Genomic DNA, 6394 nt, shown 5'->3' with positions numbered 1-6394 from the left:
AGAACTTAGAAGACAGAACCTACACAGAACCTAGAGACAGAAGAACTTCGCTGGAGAGAACATGGCAAAAGATCCTGGACAGAACCTGGCTACAGAACCTGGCTACCGAACCTGGCTGGAGAACCGAGCGAGAGAACATGGCTACAGAACCTGGCTGGAGAACCTGGAGAACCTGGCTGGAGAACCTAGCAAGAGAACATGGACACAGAACTTGGCTGGAGATTGTGGCTAGAGATCCAGGCAAGGCTGCTGATCAACTGAATGCTGTCTCCGTGTCATTCCTTCTTGCCGACTCCGTCCACACCTTTGGGGACCCCTGGACCTGCTGGGGTTGGACCCCAGCACTTTACTTGATGTTTATTATCTATCTCACTTTTTTGTAACCCAGCACATGTTCTGATTTGAAGTGTTCATCCAACTTTATTACCTGCACACTTTTTACTCCCTTAACCATTTTTTAGATCTAATAAAAAGTATATTGCAAGACTAATAATGACAATGATAATATTTTATTTATCCATGTTTCAAAGTATTACCATATATTATTTAATTAATCTTATTTAATGGACCTGTATAAAACAAGTACTAGTAGAGAAGTGGATTTAGATAAAACTTCTGTCCTGTGCTAAGGTGATGTCTATGAATTTCTTGACAGATGGGCATATATCATGCATGAACTCTACCTTCTGGAGAATATTCATATTTATTTTATTGCTGGGCAACTCCAATTATTACAATGTCTCTTCTTTTATAAAAGTCCAGAGCTCCATGGAGATACTGTTTAGGACTATTCTGGAGATAGTGCTTCTTAATTCAATTTCATATCTACATTTTCTGAAGACGAAGTCATTTCATTTTGAAACTTCTAGGGTTGGTCATGTTAGAACCATTGTGATTTCAAATTGAATCTTTATAACACAATTAGAAACACAAAATAATCATTTGCTCTGTTTATTTTTCCATTTTTCTATTGTTTTAACATCAGTGTTCATGTTTTCAGTATTACAAACTACATAACCATGGAAAATATCACAACACCTCATTGAGCCACAGTTTTCTTACATTGAAACCAAATATAAACAAGAAAATAATAAAATTAATCTTAAAAATCTCCTAGGGTGGTTGTTGCACTAATGTTCGATATTAATCAAGCATTTGAGCAAGTCCTTTTTAAAATAACTAATCTAATTTAAAAAGTTATAATAAAGAATACTGTTTTTATCTCTCTTTTAAAATTTAAGACATGTTCACTTATGTAATTTATGATGCATCCCTAATAAGCATGCATATAGAAGTTATGAATGATAAAGGTCAAAGTATTTGGTATGTTCTTTAAATATTTTTAAACATATATATAGAATATGTAATCAAATGTGAACATTATAATAGCTGTGAAATACAATAGAATTGCAAAATATTTGGAAGCATGTATTTCTTTACCAATGTAAGCTTTTTTTCCTATGACCAACTCAATTATTTGCTTCTGAAATAAATTAGGTAAAGCTTATTGAGTCTGATCAGCCCTTGTTTTCAAGGGAATTGTAGTTCAATTTCATTTTTAATTAGAATTGAACATTGTGGATTTCTTAGCTCTGGTAAGCAAGATCCAGCAATAAAGTATGTACTTAATTTGTATTAAGTTTCTAAAATCTAGTGCAGAGAGTGAGCAATATGTCTGGTTAATATTTAAACATCTCACAATGTTCCATTGTAGAAATTTCCATTTACAAAAGCTGCCATTCTATAACAAATTACTTTCACTTTCAAACAAACCTGTTATCACAACATGAGCAAAACTTATTCAATTAAACAAGAAAACAAAGTAATTATTTACTCCGCTTTGATGTGCACAATACCTTATAAAATGTTTTTAGAAATGCTTAGGAGAGGTAGGTATGTTGGCTTAACATCATTTTTGCTTAAATATCATTTATTAATAACATATAGGTGTATTCACATGGAAAGACATTTCTATATGGGAAACCATTCTCTTATGAGAGAAAAGAAACTTATTTTCCATTGTGAGAAACCCACGTGGGAAGAAGCCATAAAACATAAGATCAGCTGTGCCAAAGTTCTCTCCTCTTTCAATCTTTCACACCTGTTTCTATTTGTGTGTGTTTGTTCATTGGTGCTCTATCGCTGTTCATCACATTGAGGCTAGTGAGAACTATACATCCAAGGTATCTTTTCTCTTCATTTCTGTGCATTCAAGCATTAAACTGGATGTGTTCTCTGCCCAGTATATTCTCTTAATACAGTAGTGGAAAGGAGAAAAAGGAATGAGGGAAGTTTGCTCAGTCACCCTGGATACAATCCACTGAAATAATACTTTAACTATACTCCTAGACATCTGTAATGAGAACATGTAGCAGGTTGATTTAACAGCTAATATAGTGTTCCAAAGGTTACCTCAGAGTCAGAATGGACCTTTGCTATCTTATCTCTCTTAAAATTATCTAAAATATACGGAATGAAAATGCACATACAGGTATTTTAGTTCTTCAATTTTTGTTCTTGAGTCTCAAGAAAATAAAAAGCCTTTCTGGACCAAGGAAGTGAAAACTCTGACTGTGACATCAGATGTATTTGTGCTGTAAAAAGCCTTTGTCAAATTCTACCAGGCAGAAATGCAAAGATGATCTGTTAACCACACGGACAAGATACAAGCACTCTGACTCTTGTTTCGCAACTATAAATCTTGCTGATTAGTGACATTAGAAAGGATAATATGGAAGTTATTTCTATTCTGATGGAATTTTCTGCCAGATGTTTGCATTAGTTCCCTAAAACACAAAGCTATGAATACTTCATGTGCATGTATGTGCGTGTAATCCTTTAGCATGCCTGGAATGAAAACACCTTTTGCTATTCATATCTGTTTAGGTATCCTATGTCTCAGGTTTTATATCATTGAATAAATTAATTGTCAGAGGAGTTGAGAAATTATATCTCAGTGAAGTAGTTGCTTTATTTAATGAAGAAAAATCAATAATAAGGTAACAAAAATTTGTGTTTCCTTGATTGGTAAATTAAATGTAATAATTATTCTAATTTTAAAATACTTAAATACTTAAAACTAATATTTTAAGTAATAGCATTGTAGACATTTAAAAACCCTAATGCAGTTTGGGAAAATACATGCTTTGGTGGATTTTAGGATTTTTCTTTTATTGTGCTTCCTCCAATCTAACAAAAGGAAACAGAGCCTGGCAAATTGTGAACAACAAAGGAAGAGTACCTTAGGTGACGTGAATGTTTACTTTTCGGAGGTAAACCATGAAGTTCCATGTTGATGCCAAGAAAAATTGTTTTTAGGATAATTTGTTTTGTTTTTCTTTCCTGATACCACTCTACCCCAGATAAATGTAAAAAAACAACAACAACAAACAAACAAACCCCCCCAAAAAGGGAAAAACCCATATATCTCCTTAATTATTGAATTGATTATCCTCCTTCTCTTCCTTTTTTTTATCATCATCACCAGAGACAAAACAAACAAAACACTTCACACACTATGTAGCATTTGACTCTTCTCAAAATCCTCTAGTCATTTTGTGTAACTGGCAGGGCAAATGCCATCTTTTTATGGATGAGAAAGTTGAACTGTATAGCTCTTTAGGGACATGCCCAGCACCACTTGGCTAATGGCTGATTCAGTTCAAGACCTCTTACTCTTAATACATGTTGGTTATAAGCCAAGCTACATAAAAACAATTACATAAGTTTGCATGTATTCCTAGCAGTTTTAAACATCATATAACATATGCAAGTACTGCAGGATTTGAAGTTTTTCTAAGATGAAATTTTAAACGTAAATTGACATATTCTTTCTTACGTTAATATCCACTTAAATTTTCTCATATCTCCCCTTAATTGCCACCCACCTTGGGGAAGAGTTATGTATAAAAATTTCAGTTAAAAAAGAAACACTGTCAAAACTTGACTTTTTTAAATGTTTATATCAGGATTCACAATGGTATAAATTAAGAAAACATTGAACATCAAATATACATGTAGTCACCAAGGTCTTTTTTTGTCTTTATGTGCAAGAAAATTGGGAACTCTGTTTATTATTTCTGATATAGAAACAATTTTCATAGGCAGTAGAGTTAAAAATAGTATTCTTTTTTTGTTATTAACACTATTACAGGAAGCAAGTGATGTGTCTAGGGCAGCCGTGGGCAAACTACGGCCCACGGGCCGGATCCGGCCCGTTTGAAATGAATAAAACTATTGAAAAAAAAGACCGTACCATTTTATGTAATGATGTTTACTTTGAATTTATATTAGTTCACACAAACACTCCATCCATGCTTTTGTTCTGGCCCTCCGGTCCCGTTTAAGAACCCACTGTCACCCTCGAGTCAAAAAGTTTGCCCACCCCTGGGCTAGCCTATATAATAAAACCCTATTATGCAAATTGACTGAACAGCAGAACAACCACAGAACGACTGGTTGCTATGAGGTGCACAGACCATCAGGTGACAGAGACTCAACGCAGGAGGGGGCAGCTTCTGCATTGAGCATCTGCTCTCTGAGAGGGAGGCGACCAGCGGTGGCAATCAGGGGGCAGAGCCAGCCAGCGGGTGGCGCCAGGCTGTCAGCCAAGGTAGGTGCCAGCGGGGGCCCCCAGATTGTTCCTCCTGCTGGTTGCTCCACACATAAAACAGTAAGATGCCTTTCACTTGTATGAAAAGTATGGTCACTGATGCATGCAGCATCCTGGATTGCGAGAGGGATGTCCTTTGGGATCGGGCCTAAACTGGCAGTCAGACATCCCCTGAGTTGTACAGGCCAAGCAGAGGAACTCCTCCCCCACCCCCATACATGAATTTTGTACACCAGGCCTCTAGTGTATATATGTTCACCTTGTTTTACCCAGTCTCCTCTACACCCCTCCCTTCTGACATTAGTTAGTCTATTCCATGCATCCATGTCTCTGGTTCTGTTTTTTCATCAGTACATTTTGCTCATTAGGTCCCACATATAAGTGAGATCACATGATATTTGTCTTTCTCTGACTGGCTTATTTAGCTTAGCATAATAATCTTCAGGTCCATCCATTGCTGTCTCAAAGGATAAGAGATCCTTCTTTTTGTACTGCTGCATGGTATTCCATTGTATAAATGTACCACAACTTTTTCTCTCCACTCATCTATTGATGGCTACTTGGCTGTCTAGATCTTAGCTATTGTAAATAACACTGCTATGAACATAGGGGTGCATGTATTCTTTCTGACTGGTGTTTTGGAATTCTTAGAATATATTCCCAAAATTGGAATCAACACATAGAAAAATTAAAAAATGGCAAAAAACCCTAAACAACAGATAATTTGGGAGATACCTTTAGAGATATTTTGTTCTATTATTTATTATCTACGAGTCTTTCTCCATTCTTTATGGCTTCAATTAAATACATTCTTAGTTTAAGATATTGGTAACATTTAAATTTTTAAAATAGTAAATTTTCAAAGACTAAGGAATGTGGAAAACTCCCTGTTTTTTCTGTAATCTTGTTTATGCAATTAGAAAACTACATGATCCCAGAGATGCACGCATGGGGTTAGGTGAAGCTGTGTTCTCTTTCTCCACCCCCTGTCTCTTCCTCTCACACACACTCAAATATAAGCACAAAAAATAATAAGTTGTATATAATTTCTAAGTGTATACAGTGGTCCTATTGTTTCTTGTTCCTTTCAAACATGATGTGTTTGGTTTAAAAGCAACAGAACATCTACAGATTGAAAGACAAATGCAACCACTTGATAATATTAGCAATATATTTACTAATAGAAATTATATATACTCCTCCCAATATTTGCTAAAAAGTGATGAAATCATATTAGAGAAATTGTTAAAGATGAATAACCTGTAATGTTTACAATTCATGAAACATCTTGACAGAGGAATGTATAAAAATTTCAGTTAAAAAAGAAACACTGTCAAAACTTGACTTTTTTAAATGTTTATATCAGGATTCACAATGGTATAAATTAAGAAAACATTGAACATCAAATATACATGTAGTCACCAAGGTCTTTTTTTGTCTTTATGTGCAAGAAAATTGGGAACTCTGTTTATTATTTCTGATATAGAAACAATTTTCATAGGCAGTAGAGTTAAAAATAGTATTCTTTTTTTGTTATTAACACTATTACAGATGATTCCCATTTCCCCCCTCTTTGCCCACCTCCACCAAGTCCTTACAGCCCCTCCCCTGGCCTTCATCACACTGTTGACTGTTTTCATGGGCTAGCCCAGCCGTGGGCAAACTATGGCCCGCAGGCCGGATCCGGCCCGTTTGAAATGAATAAAACTAAAAAAAAAAGACCGTACCATTTTATGTAATGATGTTTACTTTGAATTTATATTAGTTCACACAAACACTCCA

General features: G+C 35.2%; 1 protein-coding gene across 1 annotated transcript in view; it reads left to right on the top strand.

The window, feature by feature from the left end:
• Positions 1 to 6394, top strand: part of LOC102757107 (inactive N-acetylated-alpha-linked acidic dipeptidase-like protein 2) — a gene marked incomplete at its 5' end in the record, with an annotated part of 304189 nt that overhangs the window by 54278 nt on the left and 243517 nt on the right. The gene's annotated exons all lie outside the window — the stretch shown is intronic.

The sequence above is a fragment of the Myotis davidii genome, unplaced genomic scaffold (genome assembly GCF_000327345.1).
Source record: "Myotis davidii unplaced genomic scaffold, ASM32734v1 scaffold573, whole genome shotgun sequence".
NCBI classification, from domain to species: Eukaryota; Metazoa; Chordata; class Mammalia; order Chiroptera; family Vespertilionidae; genus Myotis; species Myotis davidii.
This window is presented reverse-complemented; position numbering and strand designations above follow the sequence as displayed.